This window comes from Phyllostomus discolor, chromosome 6 (assembly GCF_004126475.2).
Source record: "Phyllostomus discolor isolate MPI-MPIP mPhyDis1 chromosome 6, mPhyDis1.pri.v3, whole genome shotgun sequence".
Classification (NCBI taxonomy): domain Eukaryota; kingdom Metazoa; phylum Chordata; class Mammalia; order Chiroptera; family Phyllostomidae; genus Phyllostomus; species Phyllostomus discolor.
The window spans coordinates 151,085,609-151,109,717 of NC_040908.2; the positions used below are offsets into that span (position 1 = coordinate 151,085,609).

At 38.8% G+C, this 24,109-nt stretch overlaps 1 protein-coding gene across 4 annotated transcripts in view; it reads right to left on the minus strand.

Moving 5' to 3' along the window:
- The window catches only part of LRRC4C (leucine rich repeat containing 4C), a 166,677-nt gene that overhangs the window by 128,172 nt on the left and 14,396 nt on the right, over positions 1-24,109 (minus strand). Inside the window, exon 2 of one of the 4 annotated variants that reach the window (XR_004903962.1) lies at positions 21,217-23,253. The exons of the other annotated variants lie outside the window; for them this stretch is intronic. The gene's annotated coding sequence lies outside the window, so the exon portion shown is untranslated. Of the gene's footprint in view, positions 1-21,216; positions 23,254-24,109 lie in introns of those variants that run through there. 4 annotated transcript variants of the gene reach the window in all.

The following is a 24,109-nucleotide window of genomic DNA, read 5'->3' on the forward strand; positions in this document are numbered from 1 at the left end:
AATACAGATTTCGGCCCTTAGGATGCTTTGACACATGAAGGAGATGCTGTTCTCCTGTAATATTTTGTGACACAACAGAGAGGACATGTTTATATTGGCCCTCTGTATTAAGACATGTGTTGTGGAAGTTCCCCATTGGAGGTCAAGGTTAGGAAGCATCTTAAGCATTTGGACACTGCTTCTAATCAGCTACATTGACTCAGTTTCCCTGAGCATCACTGAATCATTTATAATTATATTCAACCTATTATCTTTCTATACCTATCTATCATGCATTTGACTATCATCTGTACATAATCTATCTTTTTCATGCAACCCAAAGACAAAGAAAATAGACAGGTGAAAGAAAGCACTGGTTAATGCAGAAAACATAATCATTTCCTTGTGATGGTGGTGTGATTGCCAATCAGTTCAAGCAATCATGTACACACACACACACACACACACACACACAGCACCCCCAATGATCTTGCCACACACTTCATAGCTCTAGGTCAGGACAGAAAAACTCTATTTTATCCTGACAGGGTGTGAACAGGTCAAGAATTGATTTAGGGTTCCAAGAGAAGGCAAAACATAAAAAGTCCTTTCTAAAAATACCACATTTTGCTTTTAAATATGCTTTCTGTGTGGTGTAGAAATGGTTTGAAACCCACAGGATGGCAAAGATAAAATGGCCCAGCTTATAAATGTGGTCCTAGGATCGATTCTGCTTGTCCCTATGACCCTTAATACACAGAATAAAAAACTCCCATACTGTCAAAGTAGAGAATATATCAGAAATAAAAGTAAAGCAGTCAAAAGCTTTAGGCAATTCACATATTAAAATATATGGCAAGTTTTATGTTTATTTACATAAATAATATGTTTACCAAAGCACTTTTATATAGATCTGTCACTAGACAAAGCATCAGTATTTCCTTTTTCCTAAATAGGAATGTTTAGACTCATCTCTCCATACCTTAAGTGCCTCTTTGCTACTAAATGAAGTATTTGCATAAACACATTAATGATGTCTGGATGAAATATCAGAGATGTCTGAGACACTGGAGAGAAAAAACTTTGGCTCAGAAAAATTCCACCTAATCATTAAATGTAAAAAAAATGCCACTTGGCATGTATACAGATAGTAGCTACTCCTAAATATCGTTTTTGTGGTTGTAGAAGCATTTTGTGCTTAATTCCAAAGTTATCATTTACTTAGATTCTCAAGCTATACTTTTATGTTCAATTATATAAAGCTACTTCTGGACTAAATAATTCAATAGGAGTAATAAAAGATTTTATGTCTCTAGAATATGTTTGACTTTGCAAAGGCAAAATTAGAAACCAGAGATATCCCAGAACTCCCCAAAACAATTTCCTATTGTTTGTTTATATGTTTACTAGGTGTTTTGGGCTAAATACCAAGCAAAGAAGTAGACTGATGTGTATGTTTGTATAGAATCAGACAAATCTTATTTTGCATCCCAGCTATGATACTTTCTAGGTGAGAGACCTATGACTTGTCCCTTAATCTCTAAAAGTCTCAGTTGTCTTATCTATGAAATGAGAATAACAGTAACAGTCTCACCAATTTCATATATTTGACTTCTAAAACAGTTCAGAGGCATTCACTCAGAGTCCATTTATTCATTTCTTAAAGGTAAGTCTACTATTTGTGAATGCACAGGTTTCTAGTACTACCACTGGTCTACTTCAACTTTGAGATGTATGCCTCTTTTAGTTAGGCTAGATTGGTTTGGACCTACACACACAAATTCTGAAGAGAGATATCAAGAAATAATGACACAGAATTGCTATTAAAGGCATCCAGATATCTAGAGAAAAGGGTAAATTTGTGATTAGGGTAGAACACAATCCAATTCATGGTAGAATAATCTCTGGGTTAGAATAATAGTTATGGGTTCAATGCCAAGATCACCACCAACAATTAGAATCATGTTGAACAGGTGATTTAATGTCTAGGCCTCCATTTTCTGCTCCTGGAACTGATGGTAATGACAAATGTCCTATGTGGTTGTGAGGAGTGTTAGGGAGGAACTATGTGCAGGAGATCTTTGTGGGCTTCATAGTGTGGATTCTTTCATTTCCTTCACTGCCCTACACGTAACCCGAACTCAGGACCTTGGCCCCTGCAAACCATGATGAGCCCAGCACAAAACTGTGTCTAGAAAAGAACAGCTATGTTTAAGTCATTATATAAACTCATGAATAAATGAATCAATGAATGAATGAACCAATAAAATACTTAAAATAACCCATCAATTAACTATATAATCACCACTCCTGAATCCTTACAAATCATGAAGGAAGATACAATATTTCTTTATCATAATTTTTTTTTTACTGAATACTAAATAATGAAGTATTCATGACTGCAGATGGAGATTCTATCTCATCTTTGGAACCAGAATCTGAATTTAGTAAGCACAAAGATCAGGTCGAGAAATGGAGTCTAGGTACACTGGCAGAAGGCAGGAAGTCATTTTCTTTAGACCAGTGCTTTTGCTTTAGCCACAGCTATTTCTTTCCTTTTATAGGAGGAATTCATTTATGTCTTCAGGAGACAGATGTATCAAGCCATCAGTGTTTCTGCCAGTCACCTCCTGCCAAAGCCCTTATGTTTTATTGCATTAGTGTAGGCACTTTCCATTAATTTGGACACTGTTTAAGAGTGTTATTTCCAAGGGACATTGTTTGTTGGCTCTTCTATTGTGAAGAGCTATTTCATACATTACTGCAATGAGTTGACCCCTTGCCAAGAAAGAAACAGTGGCCACCCAATTCTAATCAGTTTCTGACAATATAATTCTAATGCTTGGTTTAATGATATGTTTATTGTGCTATACCTCAAATCGAGAGAAACACAGACAGGTTCTATTGGATGACTAGTGAAGACTAAACAAAATATATCATGCAGGTGTTTTTCCTTCCTTCCTTTCTTCCTTCCTTCCCTTTTTTTGCATCACAAAAATAAGAACATGAGAGTATTTTTCTATATGCCCAGCATGATAGATACTGTTCATGCCTAAATGCATACATCCTTATCCCCATCCTTTCTGGTTCCCAAGTAAACCCCAGGTTCATTCATCCTTTCTAGTTCCTTATCCCCATCCTTTCTAGTTCCCAAGTAAACCCCAGGTGTCTAGCCTCATTCATGCAGCTCTCCCAACAGCCTCAAAGAATGCATCCTGACTTATCAGAGGTAATTATGGTTGCCTCATTTCCTTTACTACTGATTGTTTGGAACATACAAGTCTAGCCAATAAAACTTAAGGAGAGGCTTAGTGAAGATTTCTGGGGATGTTTTCCTTACTCTTAAAAGACTCGAGGAAGAGACAAACTCTTCTGTCCTGGCCTATGTCATTTCCAGATATGATGCCTACAACTGTCACAATCTCTTGCAACCAAACAGGAGCTTGACTAAAGATAAAGCTGACAAATGAAGAATAGTGGAGCAAAATGATGGAAAGATATGTGTCCTTGATACTGCTGTTGAACCAGTGAGGGAAACAGAAGCAATCTCCCTCTGAACTTGTTCATGGAAAATAAATTCCCTTACATTTTAAAAGCCAGGAGAGATACCTATTGTTAAAGCTACAGCAGGCCCTGGGTAGAACACCAACAGATAGATTCTGTATTAAAATTAACCATTTAAGAATTCTGGAAATACCCACTGGACTGCTCTATGTAAGATATTCCAGCAATGTCCTCATCTCCTAAAACAGGAGAATTGAGCACTGTGATTCCTCTGCATCATGCTTCATAGTGTCCAGATGAATCACTCATTCCAAGTACAAATACAATGGGGAGAGTCTTTTGTAGTGATGAATCCAACTTTTCAATCCTCAGGTTTGGAAGTGAAAGCATTCTAAATGCTCAGATACTTGTATGAACTTTTCCTCACCCATACCTAGGAGTTTGTGAAATAAAAAAATCCACCTGAAAACAATCTCTGCCTAATCACCACAATTATTTTAACTCATATTAGTTTCCCAGTTTTCTCAATATGCAACTGGAGAGGGGAAATTATTTAAATTACCCAATTATAATGTGTACTTTACATTTATAGATGTATATATTTAACGTGTGTCTCAGCCATTTTCCCCAACTAGAAATTAAGGTCACTAGGAGCAATTCCTATATTTTTACAAGAAGCAAAAAGCTTCTTATGGAGAAAATATTCAATCATATATTTCGGCCAATTAAGTTACCAAGCAGACACAGAAAACAGCAACAATCTCAACATGTTTTTCCTTCTATCGTAAGTATTTAAACTTATCTTTAAGCCTACGATTACATCTGACAGTAGCCTACATATTCTCTGAATAGAAAGAATAAAAATGTCTGGGTTCTTCAAACTACTCTTTATTTAAAACCCTGCTGTCCATCTCACACTGCAGTAGATAAAGCAGAAACCAGGAGGGAATAATTCACCTGCTGCGGATGAACTTCTCTATGTCAACAAACCAATACGTGCGGCAGCCAGTGCGTTGTCACAGGGATAACAGAACAATTATTAACCAAGTCCATGGGAACAGGACAACGAAGAAATGATGACGAATAGCTAAACTGTATCAGTGGCTAACCACGTGCCAGGCAGTGCTACACCCATTTACTTCTTTAATCCTCACAATAACTCTCTGAGTTCCACTTTGTTATCCTATTTTGCAAATGAGGTCTGAACCAAGAGACAGAGAGTTCAGTGACTTACCCAAGGGCTCATGGTTTACAAGTCCTGGGTCAGAGCCAGTTGCTGGGAAGCAAGCTGCATTTCAGCCTGCACTTGTAAAGTACCCATCCCCCACAAGTGCCCTCCTTTCCATGGAGGTGAAAGAATATAGAAATAAAAGGAATACTTGTCCAATGAGCTTTCCTGAGAGATGACAGGGACAAGCATCAAAGAGCAGTGCTGATGTAACCAAACTGCCCAAACCATTGATAGTTACCTCCTCGCTTCTCTCCATATATCCTTATTTTTAAAATGAATGCTGCCTCTTTAAGCAAGATAACCAAAAATGCAAAATGCATGCATATACACACTGAGGACTCTTTTAAAAACAGCATGTAATTAATTTAAAAAGAACAGAGAACATTAAATGTCACTGGTAAAAGAGAAGAAAAATCAAGACGTACTGAAGTTTTTCTCTCTCCCATAATAAAGTACTCCCAACATAAGTAGTTAAGGGTTAGGCCATATCAGAAGAGGACACCATTTGTTTGTGGCTGATACATTGCCCAGTGCTGGGGAGAGGGCAGTCTGGGGCATTCTTCAGCGGAGTAGCAAATTGTCTGCAACTTCGCTGGAAGTTTATAGAAACCACTTGCACCTTGCTTAACCAACATTTAGCAAGATGATACATCTGCAAGATAAAGATGAGTTTAAAAAGTTCTGAGATATGGGAAAGGTATGAAACGGACAGTCAGGTTCAATATGGGACATATATCTTGCACACAGAAACTATTCCCACATACTCGAAATAAAAGTTCCATACAGTGAGGAAGCTGAAGAAAGGGCCTTTTTTGGCCAGAGGCCGGAATCTCCAACATATGCTCAATTACTCCAGCCACCCAAACCCCCACACACGCAAATAAATAAAACAAGACAAGATACTGCACAGCTTCTCGAATGTAGTAGGTTCTTAATAATGCTGATGTACTTCCTGCACCTAATTACTGAACAATATTAGTTTCTGAGGCAGAGAAGAAATACAGCAGCTATTAAGGGCATGGGTTCTGTGTAAGACTGAATTTTGCGACTGAGTTGCCTGTAGAGCTGAAGATCACATTGGAAGGTTATTTTGAGGGTTAAAGAAATTAATACATCATGATAGAAATTGCTTATTTCCTCCCCATAATCCTTCCCCCCTTCTTCCTTGTAGTGCCTCCCAAGCAGCCCAGCTATGCTGCTCAACCTCAGGAGTGACCTTTCCAGTTGTAACCTAGAGAAATGGCCATCTCAGGAATCACGCAGTACAGTGACCCCATGCCCCACATCTTGGCAAAAGTCATGGCCACCTGGGCAGAGTCCAGGTTCCTCCACCTCTGTGACAGACAAGGCTGTTCCTGTGACTGCGCTCTGGATGACAAAATATAACCACAGATGATGCATGCTACGTCGGGGTCACATTTGTGAATGACGCTGCTGGTCCTGCAGTCTGAAAGTGGCCATGGGTTTGGAGAGCCGACGGCATACAGAGGAAGATTAAACCACATGGGATGGAGAACAACCCCAGAGAAGAAACCTGGGTCCCGGGACAACCTGGTAGAGAAACACCCCCACTGCCCAGTTCATCTACCTCTTTGTTGTGAACATGAGAGAAAAATAAAATCTACATCTCGCTTGACTCATTGGACTTCAGATCTCTGCCTTACAACAGCTTGGTCTGTGTCTTATTGAGTTCCTATGTGTAAAGAACTTAGAACTGTGCTTGACATACAGTAAGCTGTCATTAAGTGTCAGCTACCAACTCAGTAAAGGGAAAGAGCCAGTATTTGAAAGCAGGGAGCACTGTGTGCCTCCAAAGACCATGCTCTTTCCTTTGTTCTTTCCTCCAGGGAGCAGAGACTGAAAAAGCAGAGCTATGTGCTAGAACCACGTCCTTTACCAACACTTAAAACCCCTTCTGAGTTAAAGAGATTTTCCCCCTGTTCCCCAATGTTTAAAGCTGTTCTCCATTTAAAAATGCCATTAAAAAATGGTTTTGACTTTAGCTTGGTGAATGCTTTAAATTTGTTGAGACTTAGTCACCCCATAAAACACAGTGCACAAGGAAAAATAAGGGCCCACAAAGAAACTCCTGCATATTCTTTAAGCTGAATTTTCTGTTAGCTAGCATGCTTTGGGCCATCATTTTTTAAGGTTTACAGTTGTTGGTATAAAAATAATTCAATAATTAATTGATAATAATAATACAAGAATAAACTCCAGCCTGACTGGTGTAGCTCAATGGATTCAGCATGGGCTACAAACCAAAGTGTCACAGGTTCGATTCCCAGTCAGGGTACATGCCTGGGTTGCAGACCATGACCCCCAGCAACCGCACATTGATGTTTCTCTCTCTCTCTCTCTTTCTCCCTCCCTTCCCTCTCTAAAAAAAAAAAAGAATAAACTCCTTTTTTCACCTATGCACAAATACAAACCTACTTTAGGCCCACCCTAGGGTTTCTTTGACAAGCTGATTCTGCTACCTCATTTGATGGGAGTCCTTATACGATCCTTCTTCCTTTCCTTTCAGAGCTTCTCCTGGACAAAACTGCCAAGAAGAGGAATTTTGTCTTCAGGGAGAATAGTGCTTGCTATTTCAGAGTCTGCTTTCATTCCCCGACCGGTCTGAGGAAGAGTCGGGGCAGGGGGCACTTTCCACATCTTCCAGACATCCAGTTGCTTCTGTCTGTACATCTCTTTGGAAATGCACAGATTTGAAACATACACCAGCCCTCCACTGCTACATATATGGCATGACTAATAGGCTACTTCAGGGATACACAGAAACACATTGTCCCATACTGCTTTACAACACTGAATTAAATAGCTGGAGGTCAGGGTGTCGTGCCACATATTTAAAAGGGCCATCCAAGTGGGTTTTTGTTGCTGTTGTTCTAGGAACAACTGGAAAATATGTTGCTTTGAAGGCAACATAGATTTAAATAACGTCTTCTGTTCTTTTCCTCAACCCCTTGCAAATCTAGCACAATGAACACTTCCTCCTTCCGTTTTCCCACAGTGTTTTGTGCAACATTCTATCAACATTTCTTCCATTGTGCTATAAATATCTGCTCCCATGACTTTTTTCTTGAGTAGACTCTTTCTTGAGCAGGTCTGTCTTTCATTATCCTTTTGGCATAATTGATCTCATTACTTTGCCTCCTGCTTTTTGGTGTCATTTTATTATTGCACCTGTTGAAGTAATTTAAATGTGCTTTGAGAATATATGTAACGTTAGGGAGCACTCTTCAAAGTGAACATCAGATTTTAGATATTAATAAAGGGCTTCAATTTTCCCTGCTTTCTTTTTTAAATTTAAATGATAGTTTATAGTTTATGCTATTACAGTTGTCCCAATTTCCCCTCTTTGCACCCTTTTATGCAGCCCCCCACTCCCTCAAGCAATCTCCATACCATTACCCATGTCCATGGGTCATGCATACACATACTTTGGCTGCTCTATTCACTTTACTATACTTTACATCCCCATGACAATTCCTTAACAACCCATTTGTATTTCTTAATCCCTTCACCTTTTTTGACCATCTGCCCAACCCCTCTCCCATCTGGCAATCATCAAAATACTCTCTGTATCTACGGTTCTGTTTTTGTTCTGCTTGTATATCTTGTTATCTCCTTTTGAAACCCCAAAGTGTCTCAAATTAAAAACCACACTTCAAATGAAGTCACAACCAATGAAGAGGGTATGATTGTTTTCTTTTCTGGAGGATAGATGCAGTGGGTATTGAATATTTCAGCAAAATTCAACTCCTTACAGCACTAATGGTGCCCTCTGGCACCAATGCATTGTCAGGGATTAAAACCTAAACAGCCGAGTTTGGAGCAAGAAAAAAAAAATCAATAAAATTCAGCTCAGGCATTGTATGCAGTCTGCATTTGATGGAAGGATTATATGAATACATAAATAAACCATTAAAATCCACCGCTAGGAGTCTGCTCAGTTCATGGTGATTTGAGTTGCTGTGGGGGCAAGGGCAAATCTAAACATAATTTATTTGTTTGGCAATTGAAAAAGAAGAATTGGACAGCTTTTAAACATATATAGATAGTTCATTTCTACATTTTTGGAATGGTTAATACAATATTTCAGTAAAAATGTGAAGCACATTTTCCAAAGTGTTTTTGTAAAAAAAAAAAAAAATAATAAACTTGCACTGCTACAGTCAAGCTCTATTCCAACAGTTCCCAAGGCACCATCTAAAGTCTTTGGCAAGTCTATCATGCACTACAGTGAACACAGTGTTGCTCAAAGTACTACGAATGGGAATGGAAGGAACAGACATTTATTGAATTCTGTCATAGGTATCTCATGAATTCCTTAAAACAACTCTCAACTGTAAGTGTTTAAACCCCATTTAAACACAAAGAAAAAAAACTAAAACAGTATTTGTGTTTTGCCCAGTGGAATCTACTTGGTAAATAATAAAGACAGGATTTAGCCTGAGATTGCTTTGGATTTAATATTCATGTACTTTCCATTCATTGCCTTATACTGGTTGATATAAAATTCATTTTGGAATGTTGAATTTTAGAGCATGAACCATTTCCTCTCTAGCCAACAGAAACACACATCATTCTTATTCTGCCACTGTGGGCTGCTGTTTATGTGCTACCTTCACCCTAAAACCTTCCCTTTCTGATCTTCAATGTCATGTACTTGCTTCTATTAACAATTCTTTTCTTCAGGATATACTATCACTGTGGAGTGGGGTAACTATTTCTTGGAACTAGTTTTGTGTTCCCAGAACACAATACTTAACTCAAGGAATATGCCCATCTTCATTTATTCACTCAATGGCATATGTGATCTTGGTTCCTAATAAGTCTTTAATGAAAACTTCTTAATTTACTGTTATTATAACTGAATTATTATATAATATCAGTGAGTGGTACTCTATTTTATACATTAGAGATGATTTCACATAGTCAAGTGCAAATACTTTTTTTATGAAGTTATTGTGTTTAAATGAAGTACTTAATAGGACCTGGTAGGAAACTTTTTGTGTAAAAGTAAAAATTAAACCTTAAGGTATAACATGTTCATGTCTGAACTTTCAAGTATAGGTAGTCCCTGACTTACAACAGTTCACTTAGGATTTTTTCACTTCATGATGGTGTGAAAGTGATGTACATCTAGAGAATCTATACTTCAAATATTGAATTTTGGTCTCTTCCCAACAGAGTGATACGTAGTACGACACTCTCTTGTAATGCTGGGAAGTGGTGGTAAGAAGGTTTTCCTACCTGCAGGCTACTGTAAGTGCCCTGATTAATTTTAATGTAGGGTAGGCTAAACTGTGATGTTTGGTAAGTTAGGTGCATTAAATTCATTTTGGACTCAGGATATTTTCAAGTTACCATATGATGGGTTTACTAAGATGTAACCCTATTGTAAGTTGAGGAGCATCTGTATTAAGTTTGTCTTCAATGGGAATAGAACTATAAACTAAAAAGAAGGTGGGAAGTATAGACTGAAGTTCATAAAAACAATGTTACATTCATATACTAGAAAGTGTGACAGATTCCCTGCTATCTCCAGGAACATATTTAACTTTCTGTAATTGTTGGCTTTCTGCTCCATAAGCTCCCTATTTGAAACCTTCACTGATTTCTGTGTTCCTCTTCCATCTGGAGATGAAATTATATATGGACAGCAAGCCAATGAAAAGAAGGAAACTTTGATCTTTTAAGAAGTGGCATGTAGCTCCTTAGGAAAAATCCCTGCACCCTTATGCATCCCCAATTTTCCATGTAGTACAGGAAAGTGCAAGAATACCTTTCTGGGAGAGAATGGAGTCTTATCCTAAGCCCCATCCTACCACATGGAGAGGTCCTTTGAACACAAACAGTGCTTTCTACTTTGTTGGTGAATTGTCAAACCACCTAGTACATGCCTTTTCACAGTGAGACAATAATGCCATTAACTACAGCGGCCAAAGACACTTCAAAGGAGTTACAAAAGGGTCATGGGTTCATGATGTATCATAGACCTTCAATCTAAGAAGACTTGAGAAAATCATTATGCTTCCTACACTGAGTAGAAAGCAAACTGTTTTTTTTGTGATTCTGAGTTTATATTAGGAAGAAATTATATAAGGTTTTATATTTTTATGATTTTATATAAAGTTTTAAAATTCATCATTAAATCACCTTACAGTATTGTACATTTTCAAAACGAGAATATGCAGAGATGCTGGAAATAAATCAATAAACATTGCCTAGGAAAACTCCATGATTTTCAGAGACCAGATTCAAATGTATATAACATTAAACTGTGACACTGGCAAAGAGAAGGTTAAAAAATATTGTTAACACATGACCCTTTGGGACTCATCTGGAGAGTCTATTTAGAACCATGATCATCAACACAGGTTGTATGTAGTTCAGAATCACTCACGGAGCTTTCAGAAATATGCTCACATACAGGTCCCATCCCTAGAGAGTCTGAAATAGCAAGGGAAGCTCCTGCACTGACAACTTTACATTAACGCGGGAGATCCTGATGCATCACAGGGATTGGGAACCTCTGGCTTAGAGACTCGTGGGAGAATCACTGAAGTCCCTCCTTTTACCAAGTTCTATTGTTTCCAACACTTACAAAGCTGTTTTAAATACAGCTGGCTTTCACCTTCTGAAGGATAAAACTAATAATGGTACTTCAAGGGTCCATGTTTTAGACAGAACCTTAGCGTACAAGCCTCATGTAGGATTATTTTGAATTTATTTAAAATCCACAGCTGGCGTTGCTAGTGTAGAGAGTTTGCACAGTCTTGTCCCAGCTGTACTCCTCATGCTACAAATGTGATATTTCTCATAATGAGAGAGAACAGCCATGGCGCCTAGCAGCCAAGTCAACATAAAACGTCTGCTTAGCCTAAAAAGTGTTTACTACAAGTAAGTGTTGATAATAAATATTATAAAGAATAATAGTAACAAACGTATTGATTTCTTACCAAGTGCCAAATAGTAGTCTAGGTGAATACTTTTTTTTTTCACTTAATGATAACAGAATAAAGTGGGCTTTATTTTTATACCTATTTACAGTGACTATTATTATATCTACTTGCTACTATCTTTATGAGTGGTGATGAAAGCAATATTTAGGAAGTGTGAGTTCTAAAAAAACTCAGAGTGATAGCATACAACCGTGACAAGACTCAAAGTTCATCTTACTCTTAGGTATCCCACCATACCATTCCAGCTGACCTTCATCACTACCCTACAACAACAACAAAAGCAAACTAATAAAATTCCACCTTTTCTTTCTCCTGTATGTAACCCAAGATCTGTTTCAGTGACTACTACACAGTAAATAAAGTTATAACAATATCGAATAGTCTGTTGACACAAAGCCTTAGTTTTGTGTATTCCAAGAGACGTAAATTTCTTACCCCTGCCCCATTCCAAGAGTAAAAATGGTCCCTGAATAGTAAGTTTTAGGAAGGTAAAAGAGGGTCTGAGGAAATCCTTGTATTTGAGACAGTCCTTGGGACATCTGGCTAATGAATTCTCTTTTAAAACTTGGAATTTCTTCTTAGACTCTATTCTGCAGAATGGAAGGTGGTTGTATTACCCAGGACATATGAAACCAACCTGCATGTGGGGCTTCTAGGGTTAATTGAAGGATTCTCCTGAAGAAGAAACTCTTGCATCCTCTGTCTCCTATTCTAGTGAATAGCCAAGTTGAAGGTCTAGGCTCCCTGGAGGTGAAGATGAGAGAATGCATTCCTTTAGGTGGATACACACATTAGGTTATTTTGTCCATTATTAAAGCCATAGCTCTCCATTCTCATTTAAGGGAAACAGTCCTCTTGGGCTGCCATTACAACACAATGCAGTCTGGGCAGCTAAAACGACAAAAATGAATTTTCTCACAGTTCTGTGGGCTAGAAGTCCAAGATCAATGTGTCTGTAAGTTTCTCTTCTTCTGAGGTCTCTCTCCTTAAATTGAAGATAGCCACATTCTCACTATTTTCTCGCACAAAATTTCTTCTTTTTATCTGCATGTCTGTGTTCAAATTTTATATTTTTCTAAGGTCACCAGTCATTTGGGATTAGAGCCCACCCTAAAGATCTCATGTTAACTTAATTACCTCTTTAAAGACATACTCTACAAATACAGGTACATTCTGATGTCAAAACAGGGGTCAAAACCTCCAAATGCAAATTTTGAAGGACACAGTTCAATCCATAATACAATTTCTTCTCTTTTTTTTTTTTTTAAACAGAGAAAGGTTCTCTTCTGTTTTATTCTACTTTTTCAACCAACCTACAAACCCAATTCTTCTCATGGTGAGGCCGAGGTAAAGAGAGGAAGAAGGGGTCTATTGACTTATTTTCACACAGTTGCTCCTTGCACAGTTGATTGGAAGCTGGAAATTCAATAAACAAAGATTTCCGCTACCACTGGGTCTACAGCTGCAGCTAACGAGATCATTGACTGTTTAAAGGCAGAACAAAGTTGAGAGTTATCATGCATATCTGGTGATTTTGATCACAGTGGTGTGTACAAACAATCTGGGTAAGCCAGCTCTAATGCTTTTTCTATTTTCCCTTCCTCAGTAAGGTGGCTATTGGGAAAAGGCTGAGCCTAATGACCTTGGAGCCAGGTGTTGCCACAGAGTTGTAAACCCTCGATTTGAGAAGCCTATTAAAAATCCTTAGACTCTTTCATATGCTAAAGGGTTGGATACATGTTGGGTATCCCAAAATAATTTGCATCAACATTCCCACACCCAGTTCAACCCAGATACATAGTCTACCTAAGGAAAAGAAACTAACCTGCTTTTTCCAAAACCAGTCCCTAGGAGACCCCGGCCTTTCCAGCAAACTATAACCCTTAAGCCTCTCGTATATAAAAATTTTGTTGTTTCTTCTGCTTCACCATCTGTTTCCAGTCCTTCAACGAAACAAAATGTGGGAGACACAGCAGAGACGCTGGATTTTACAGATCAGGGAAGACAGCTTTAGGAGAGTTAAATGAACTTCCCTAAATTACAGACACAAAGGTTGTGAACAAAAGTTAAATTTTCTTCCCTTACTAATTCTAAAGATGTATGTAATGGGCAAGATTTTATAGCTAGCATATATTGGTAATGGCTACCATGCCACATAGCAAGTATTTTATGTCAAATATGCAAAGAACCTGGCTCTGACTTCATTGAATGTGAACTTGGGATAGTCCCTGCCTCCTCAAGCTACTAAAACAGTATTTATCTCAACCCTAAACTCTTCACTGGGGTATGACACATTCATTCCTCACTTCCATCAACTCTAAATGTAAAACTCCAACAAGTCGATGTGAATGAAAGGACACGGAGATTTCACAGCGAAGGGCTTTTGTGGCTGACACATATGGGTACCCATTGTGGACATCAATGGACTCATTCATAACTGCATCCCAGGCTCAGAGAATCATAAGACAGCATTTTATTTTATTGCATTCTATGATCTGACAAACTAGGAATGAATCACAGTTTGCAGGCCACAAGCTTAATCTCCACTCATTTAGTTATTAATATAATTGCAGTCGGGCTAGCATTAAAGCATATTCCAAATGCTGTATCTCAAGTTCATTGCTATAAAATATCATTAAAAGCCCTGAGCACGACACATCAATCCATGTCTTCATGTTACAATGGGCCTCCTCCAAACTGAATATAAATTAACACAGATACATTGAGAAGCTCCAAAAAGTTTAGAGATTTCATTAAACAGAAGTTGCATGGAAAAAAATGGAACCTGTAATGGGAAAATACTTTGATATTTCTATGAGGGAAAAAAAAGCTGTCTGGTGGCTATTTTACAGTTAACATTTTTCTCCAATGGCCTTGAAAAAAAAAAGCAAAAAAAAAAAAAAAAGGGTATCCACAAAGTATAGCATACTATGAATTCAATTCTGTACACTCAAAAAAACAAGATACAATGAGTATCTGGAAACATAATGGGCTCAAGCCTTCCTTGGTACATCCATGTCTGATTCAAAAACCAAAGCCCATTATAAATATTTAAGAAGACAACTGTGAGCTGTGGCTTTGTAGATGATCCATATAAACCCATTCTTAAAATCACCCACCTTTTAACCAAGATCCATGGAAGTGATTACGTGAACTTCCTGAGATAACTGAAACTAGTATGTATAGAGGGGGAATGTAAATGTCCCATAGTTTTTATTACATCTGTAAGGTATATAAGACCCAAGTGAAAATCCAATTGCTCTTGGGCCTGTTCAACTATTAGTGCATCCAATAGTAGTAGTAGTAGTGACTAATAATAATAATAATAATAATAATATGGTTGCTAATGAATGATCACTTTAGTGAAACATCTTTCTTTGATTCAAAGTCTCACCCAAAAATCATCTTGGAGGAAAGCAAGTCTTATTATCAAGGTATTAATTAAATTATTCAGATTCCATGAACAGAGTGGAAACCTATGATTTATTCTCTTTTTCTCACACTGGAAAGACACCAAATATACTACAACCTCAACTGAAAAAAAAATGGATTCCTGAATGATAATTTATCTTTCAGGATGGGTTGTGTGTACACAAATTCAAATTCTTTGACTCAAAATTGATAATCTGTATATACTAGCTTCTCCACTCTTAGACACACATCTTACTTTGTGGAATGCATGCATTTTCCTTGAACCTACAATTATACAATTACTGACTACATAAAAGCTGGCCCAAATTATCCAACATTACTTTGTAAAACTCTATTTTACTTTAATCAATTACTATGGCCCAACTATAGACAGATGTCAGGACCAAAAATTTAGCAGCAAGTTCTTGAATGGAAAGCAATGCACACATTTCTGTAACACATGCTTTTTTATTTTTTACTTCTAACTTTTTAGTTGGGCTATCATCTTCACTACAAATAGTCAAAACAATAGTATTGGGCTTACAAAGCAATGTGGTTTTAAAATATTTTGTACAAATTATTGAAGGAGCAACAATTATACTTAATTCCAACTACAAGTATTAAATATATCCTTTTTTACAATGAGAAATATCTTTCTTGTGCAAATGTAAAATAACCCTTCATTACCCTCTAATCTCCCACATTCTATTTATGTTATATAACATCACAATACTTTTACATTATAATATCATGTACAGAAAAAACATTAGCAGTAGAGCCCAGACTTCTAAATTATGATTCACCAACAAATATATATCTATATGTATGGATATATACATACTACATATTTATATATGTATGTGTATATATGCATATGTATGCATATATATGTATATGTTAAATATACACATACACATATGTGCATTTAAAATATTGTTAAATGAGAGCTTTCCTGAATTTGATTGTAAAGTACTAGGAAACACTTGCATGTTTATGTTTATACTGTAGGGTGTTAAAATATAATTTTAATAATTATCAATTTGGTTTGGTCCACCTAAGACAAGCCAATATGATTTTAGGTTTCTTCTCTCTGTCTCTATCATCTGTCTCTCTTGGAATACATTTACAAATATAAGATGGTTGCACTCTAAAAAGTAGAGCTTACTGATTATTTTGGAAAAAATTCTTAAGTAATTAAAGATTAATAACTAACTTGGTTGAAACTAATTCCGTGAGTTATATTGAATTCAATCTCATTTTAAAATCATGTATACACACACACACATACATACACATGTATGTGTGTGTATGTATATGTTTTAAAACCCAAAGCAGTGTTTTAAAACACAAATGTATAGAGCAAATTTAATAGCACTATTAGACACAATAATTATGATATTGAATTTTGTAAAAAAAAAAACAACTTTAACCAAAGTCAAATTGTATTATTACTACAGGAATTAAATCTTGCTTTAAACAATTTCCAGGATTTAAGTGTCCCCCATTTCATTTGTTTTCTTTCAATATTGATGTATGAAACAGGTACACAAATGTTGCGAACCACCCTGCCTGGTTTCAGAAGCTGTAACCCCTGCCAAGGCTAAGGCTGAGGGAGTGACCTTGGACCGTAAGCCACCAAGGAGACAAAAGCTTATCTCCCTGGCAGGAGCACTGCTTCTGCTCCTTCTACTTTATCCATAACTGGCCCCCAATGCTTGGTCAGTTAGCCAATGATGGGTAAGATTCCTCAAAGTGGGGAACGACCTAAGAAAGGCATGATCACATGGGAGGCCCCCAGAGAAGGACTTTGGGGGCTACAGCAAAAGGGGGTGATGGACCCCTCCCCCCATCGGCTTTGACATAGCCTGAGTCCTCATTCTGTCTGTGAGAAGTCTCCTAATCTCTTGGCTGCCTTACTTCCCCTTCCTGACCTAAGCCTGAAACAAGGACAAAGGGTGGTGCAGCCCTGTGCTGGAAAGGGTGGGTTCCCTGGGTGATCAGGCCTAAAAAAGAATATGTAAAATCCTGTGACATCTGCTTTGTTTAGAATGCTCTCAATTAAATGATAAGGGTCCAAAGCAAGAAGTAAGTTTGTTTCTCAAAGTTTTACAGCTCTTTAGCTATCTGACCCTGACTCAAAATAGGCCCTCAGAGTTCTTTGTTATCTATTGTTTGATACTTACTGCCTGGCAGTGATTAATGATCTTTACCTGAATTGTTGTGTAAATGAACACAATAAAAGCCCATTGAGGAACAGACTCCTGGCCCTTCTCCTTTGAGAGTTCGGCCCCCTTTCCTCCCCAAGCAGATCATGTCTTAGTAGACATATTCTCATCCCTGGCAGCAAGGGGGGGGGGGGGCTGTGGGCAGAGCCCCCCCACCCACACAAAGATCAATAAGGCTGGTTCCCTGCATAGAAAAATCTCAGAATGATGTGGGGAAGATAGATAGTAAGTATATACCTACTAAATGATGTGACCAGTGCCATGGCAGATGTGTGTATTAAGTGCTGGGGGGAGAACAATAGAGGTTACTTCTAATGCTGCAATGGAAGACAAGGTCAATTTATGCTAACAAGCAGTGCATACAGTTTAATGCATGGAAAAAAGATAATGAGCTGTCTTAAGACAAGGACACTTAGTTTAAGAATTTTAACAGGTGCACAAATAGGAAAGGTATAGAAAATCAGAGAACATATACTTAGTGCATTTTTCTTTTAATCCAATTACTTTAGACAAGTAACTGAACTGCTTGAATGGGCTCCAAGAAAAGCCTCTTTTGTGATGGATTCTATTCTTTTACAAACCATGTTCCACTCTGTTTTATTATAAAACATTTTATCAGCTAGTTGCTATTTGTAGGGATTTAAAAGAAGCTACAAATCCCTACAGAAATGGGAAAAATATAAAAAAAGGGTAAACACAGTTTTGTGACAAATGGCCATCACAACCCGCCATTCACTGTGGTTATTACGTGGTAAAGAAGAATAAAACAAGATATGATTGTTGGAAACTGAAACAAAGATAGGTTTTAAGTCAATACTTTTTTTCAGAAAACTAGTTGGTGGTTCCGATGTGGGGTAGGGAACCCTATTACAGCTTTCTACCTGAGTTCTTTCTGATGGAAATGAAGTGCACATTTTAACCAGGTCTGCAGACCTACTTTCCTCATGGAACTGGGGGTCAGGTGGGCAGGGACTATTCAGGTTTCTGACATAGAATAGATATCACTGAAATCTCAGCAGGTGTCCAAAAGTAGAAATGAAGTCCTGGCCAGAAAGCTGGGGAAGGAGGAAAAGAACAAAGAAATGATTCTTTCCATAGTCACAAAGTATGGAATTCCTGTGTGATGTGGCTTTGGTGGGGGGGGGATGGGGGGGTTGCTTGGCTGCTCCCTAGACACATGAATACTTCTGAGAATCAGCAAGATAGCTCTCCAGTGTGGGAAGTCAAAGGAGATTTGGGGGAAGGGAAAGATTCCCGTCAAGCCTCTGGCCACATCTAGGGCTTCTCTTTTAATGAGTTAATATAAACTTCAAACCAAGTGCTGAATCAATGAATTCACCTACTTAATTTTGTAGTTAATTAGTGGAAGCAAGTCTGAAATGAAGTGCTTACCCTGCGGAATAGCCACACACACACACACACACACACACACACACACACACAGCAACTGTAAAGTGGAGAAGGACTTGGCTAGATAGAGACAGGAGAGGAAAGAAATAAATTTGACAGGCACAATGAAAAAGAAGACAGAGGAGGCCAAGTATATGAAGAAAAACGAAATAAGCCATCCAGAGTATCTGAGAAGGGGAATAAGAAAAATGAATTTCTATTCTCTCTGACACATATAGCCCTGTACCTGTGAATAATTCCATAAAATGCCTTAGACTTTAGAAGGAGAGAGCTAAAAGGATCACAGCAGAGTCTCTAAATCAAACTTTTCATTTCCCAGACCCAGAAGGCTGAGGAAGGGGAAGGAACTTGCTTGAGCTCTGTGGCCAGAGGTGAGCGTTGCGACGTCACCTTTGACGACAGCGTTCAGCAGTGGGAGACGGCCTGACAATGGTGCTGCTGAGGAAGCTATGGGGTGAGGGGAGCACCTTCCCTGTTTGACTCACAGCCACCAGCTCAAGGGTTTTTCAGAGCTCTGATGTTTATACCTTACGGCAGTGTTCTGGGCCATGGAACCACTGGAGTTAAATTACAGACATGGCGGGCAGGTGTCTGTATATATACACACACACATGTGTTTATACACACATATATACTACAAGGAAAGCAATCACTCGCATATTTATATATATATACATATATATATAGGAGGGCAAAAGCAGGCCTACAGTTGTTTGTATGAACAATAATACCATGATTAATAAATAATAATACAGGAATAAACTGTTCCATGTACTCACAACTGTAACCCTACTTTGTCCACTCCTGTATGCATATCTATAACTTATCCTGCCATAATTCTTTAAACTCTTTAAAATGCCATATACCAGCCTAATCATTTACCTTTACAAAAAGTATATCTTGACCCTAATAACAAGTGAAAAAAACTCGGCTTTTAAAAAAACATATAAATATAATATTGTGAGGAACTCACAACATTGTGCTTTGTTTCCTCCATTTATTATTGCAAACTTCATCAGGACACCTGCCCATGTTGTGCATTAGCTTCAGGAACCAATGCTACATATTAGAATGATATGCAACCAGGGGCAGGAGATTTAAAAGATTGGGAGTAACAACTTCATTAGTGTCCTCATAACTTTCAGAGGCCATGGAGCTAGAAAAAGAAACTTGCGTACATGAGCAGGTGGGTCCCTTGGGAAATCTCTCCCTTATGCCAGCACTGCAGGACCCAGAAGCAGGTTGCCCTTAAAGAAGACAAGCATTTTACCATAGAAGCCTGTTGCTTTGACTAGGGAGTGCTACATTCCTGCTAAGCAAAGAGTCACAAGAAACCTGGAGCTCTGAATAACGGCTCTTCAAGTAGCACCTCTCTAAAGGGACCCCGTAGCAAACTCAGCCAAAGAGATCACTTTTGTATTTCAAAGATGGCACACTGCTAGGTGGAGTAGGTTGCCTTCTATTTAAAAAAGTTAATAAAAACAGAATTAAAAACAAACACTGCTTTGGAAAAAAGATCAGCAGTTGGAAGCCTGTAAAGCAAAACATGTTTTTCAATTACGAAGCACATATAAAGCATCTCCTACGCTCAAGTCATGGAGAGTAGCTCTCAGACTTGTAGGTCAGAGGGCTGCCCTCGGGGAGCCTTTCCTTTAGGTGAGGAGTCAAATAATAGGCATACAGAACAATTATTCACACAAAGCAGGACAGAGAAAATGGAAAACAATGTAGCATGACCAAGAAATACAAACTGAAATTGAGAGAAGACGAAGCTCTTGTATGGAATGGTCTACTGTAGGAGCACCAGATTTTAGGGTCCAGCATTTATCCTCCAAGTGAGGGGGTTTGCTAGCATAGAAGCGATGCCTCTGAAAGATACATAATTGGCAATAATTATGTATCTGGACGGAGACAGGCACATCAGGGTGTGATTATAGTTATCTGGATATGTGTGGAGAGCAGGACCAATAAAATGGCATTGATCCAGTCAAGCAAGGATAAAGTACATACAACAAAATGGTGCCACTCATGTCAACCAAGTTGGCTGCCGGTCAGCCATGAAACTTTGGCTCAAGAAGAAATTATCTAAGTCACACTGAGCACCCTGCCCAATGCATGCCACGGCAGTGCATCCAAGATATCGGTACACAGACATGTCTGCAGACAAGGCGCACCTACTGATAGAGCACTGGGGGCTCTTGGCCCTGAGCCACAGAATTTCCCAACTCAATCATTTGGCTCAATCATACCAAGAGTTTGGATCTAATTGAGCTGGACTTCAAATCCACCACCAAGACAGCAAATCTCCCACCACCAGACATTGCACCAGGCTACTCTGGACCATGTTCTGACAGAGGCTCTGCCCTGATGAGGTTTGGAACTTCCATGCCACCAAAGCACCACTCCAGCCAGACCAAGGCACCCACTCACTGATACCATGACTGGGGCTCTGGAGCTCGGGTTTGTTAATCCCCCATTGATTGTTGTGTGTTAACACTTGTGTGATATTATAGAGAACAAGGCATTAATGTAATCACCATTACATTGATATTCTATCTCATGTGAACATGCATTTAATAAAAGCTGAGTTTGTGCAACAGCTCTTGTAGCTCTCACCTCATTCCTTACCACTGCCAGGTATAGACTCAGCTGGGCAACCTTCTTGCGAAGCTGAGGTGTGCCCTGACTTATAGGAAAGATGGTAACATGACCTTCCCCAAGAAGTACGGCCTATGGAAGCCATATTGAGGGTGCCTGCAACAACATGGTAAGCACTAGAAGCCTGAACTCAGGTAGGAAAGGAGCGTATTCCAGAGATGATATGAAGCAAGAAGCTACTCTGTCTTGCCAGCCCCAGGGGCCATGAAGCAGTAGTTCAGATATTAGAAAACAGTGAATAGCACCAAACTTCCCAGTTTGTTTTTTAAAAACCTCTGATTGGGGGATAAAAAGCCACAACTGATACTAAAGTCACTTGATATTCTTTGAATGGAAAATATCAGGTCAATTGTCCAGTAGGCAGTAAGAAGAATTCTCAGCTGTCAAACCAAGCCCTGAATCTATAGATTATGGCCAAGTACACAGTTCTTTCTCTTTGCATCTTGAATGGAGGAGAAAGACAAATGGCACACGTCTCTAGAAGGCCCATCAGAAGTCATGTGGGATTAAGGACACTGAGATAAGCTAGTGGGGACCATATCTGTCTTTATGTATGTGTTTACATGTGCATCTAAGCAAGCAAGCATTGGTGTTCACAGAACCTGGATTGTAGTATGTTGTGTCTGCTTTCCCCACCCCTGCAATGTCCGTCTCATAAGGAAAAGCAAGGGTGATATGCGGAAGGAATAAGGGAATTGATTTGGGTCACTGCCTCCTACCTGGCCCAATGCCCAGATGAGCTGACAACAGTGATTTTGTTTAGTAGCTTTTTGGGAAAGGCAGCAAACACACAGTGTCTGAGAGCTGTAGCCCCCTTCTACCTCTCCGAAATACCCCTGGTGGGGAAGAGTAAAGAGTCTTAGGAGTGATGGAGGAAAAGGCCCGATGTTCCTTTTCTGTGTATGGAGAGGCATTCTGATGGTTACAACTGAGACAACAAATATGTGGCACTGCCTCAGGCAGCTATGCATTCGACTGCTGGCATCATTGCGTGGTCAGGAAGAAGGCCCGCCCACTCCTAGTATCTGTAGAGGTTTTGAAAGTTCAGTTGCCAGGAAACCACTGGGATATGAAACCTTTCTTCCCTCTCCCTAACCAACAGCAAACAACAAGCCCTCCCCAAACACTCTTGTGGTTTATTTGTGGTAATCTCAAATAATTATATTTAAAATAAATGGTGCAGAAAAGCTTTACTTTCAAATATCCGGAGCTGTGGCTGGGCAGCCACCGGGTGCCAAACCAGAGGCTGAAAACTACTGTGACAGATAGTCAAAGTTGAGAAACCCGGGGCAAAGGGGAGAGAAAAGTAACATCATTAAAAAGCAGTTGAGGTTATAGGGAAGAATTACAGGTCTTCGGGGTTTTTATTTATTTCAAATTTAAGGTTGTTTTTTTATTCTCCAGTCATCTCATGTGAGAGGCAGCACAGTACGAAAAACACAAGGTGGGTCCATTCAAAGGGGAATTCTGCCCTTTACTAGCTCTGTGACATGGGTAAGTCATCAAACATATCTAAGCTTCCCTTTCCTGTTTAAAAAAAGTGATTATTTCCTTGTGAATTCAATGTCATTACAAAGCTAAAGCATTTAGAACAGTGTCTACATGGAATAATCACTCGATAAATATTACCTATCATTGATATTTTATATTATCATTGCAGTTTTTAAGGGCACAATGAGATCAAAATATGGCAAACAACCCACTACAGTTCCTACCATGTAATTGGTGGTCAAAAATGGCAGAATCCTTCATTGTTCTCACTTTCCAGGCACAAACTACTGCATCGGTAGTTTGCTCTACAAGAGCTTTTATGAAAAGCATCTGAACTTGATTTGAGCTTCAGTTGAGAGCAAGTCACTACCTAAGTATGAAGAGAGAATCTACACCATGCACAATATAGTATACAAAGGGGAAAGAGGACAAAAACATAATTCCAAGCCCTGAACTTGGCAAGCAGTCATGTACTTTGAATAGATCCACTTAATAAATATTTGGGTCCAAAGCCCAGATCATTATTTCCTCCACTGAGCCTATGAAGAAGCAAAGGCCATCATGCCATATTCCCTGGACCACCATCCCTAGGTAGGCAGAATGGGGAGTTCGAGGATGGGCAATGTCACTGCCAAGATCTTTGCAGTGACAAGTTAGACGAAATCAAAGCTGGACAGAAGCACACCCATAGCTGTGTGGATGACCAGCAGTGCGCGTGCTCCAGATAGTTTAGAACATTTCTCCAGTGGACTTTTATTGATGGAGGAGGATTGTTTTGTTTTTGTGTTTGTGTCCTTACTTCCAGAAGTGCCTGTAAATTCTCTTTCAAAAACCAGAACCCATTCCTAGGAGATGAGAGGAGCAATGCAAAAATAGCATGAATGCAGCTCAAGTTGTTCCTTTGAAAAATTGATAGCTACAGCCAGATGCTTTGCAGGAAGAACAAGACTCCTTAGATGGTTATTAAAACTTTAATACCTACATGCAATGGAGCATTACAGAGAAGTAAAAACAAAATTAACCCTTGTAGCGAGTTGGGAATGTGAAACAAACATAACTTATCCTTCCCACTTCCCATCATTCGACCTAAGGCATTTAATTGAGATCATCCCTCCAGCACCTAATTCCTCTTGTCTCTCAATAGACACTGGATTCTGATGCATGTGAGCACCAGTTCCATTCCTTGAAGCCAGTGGCTGATCCATGAGTGGGTATATGAGCTAAGC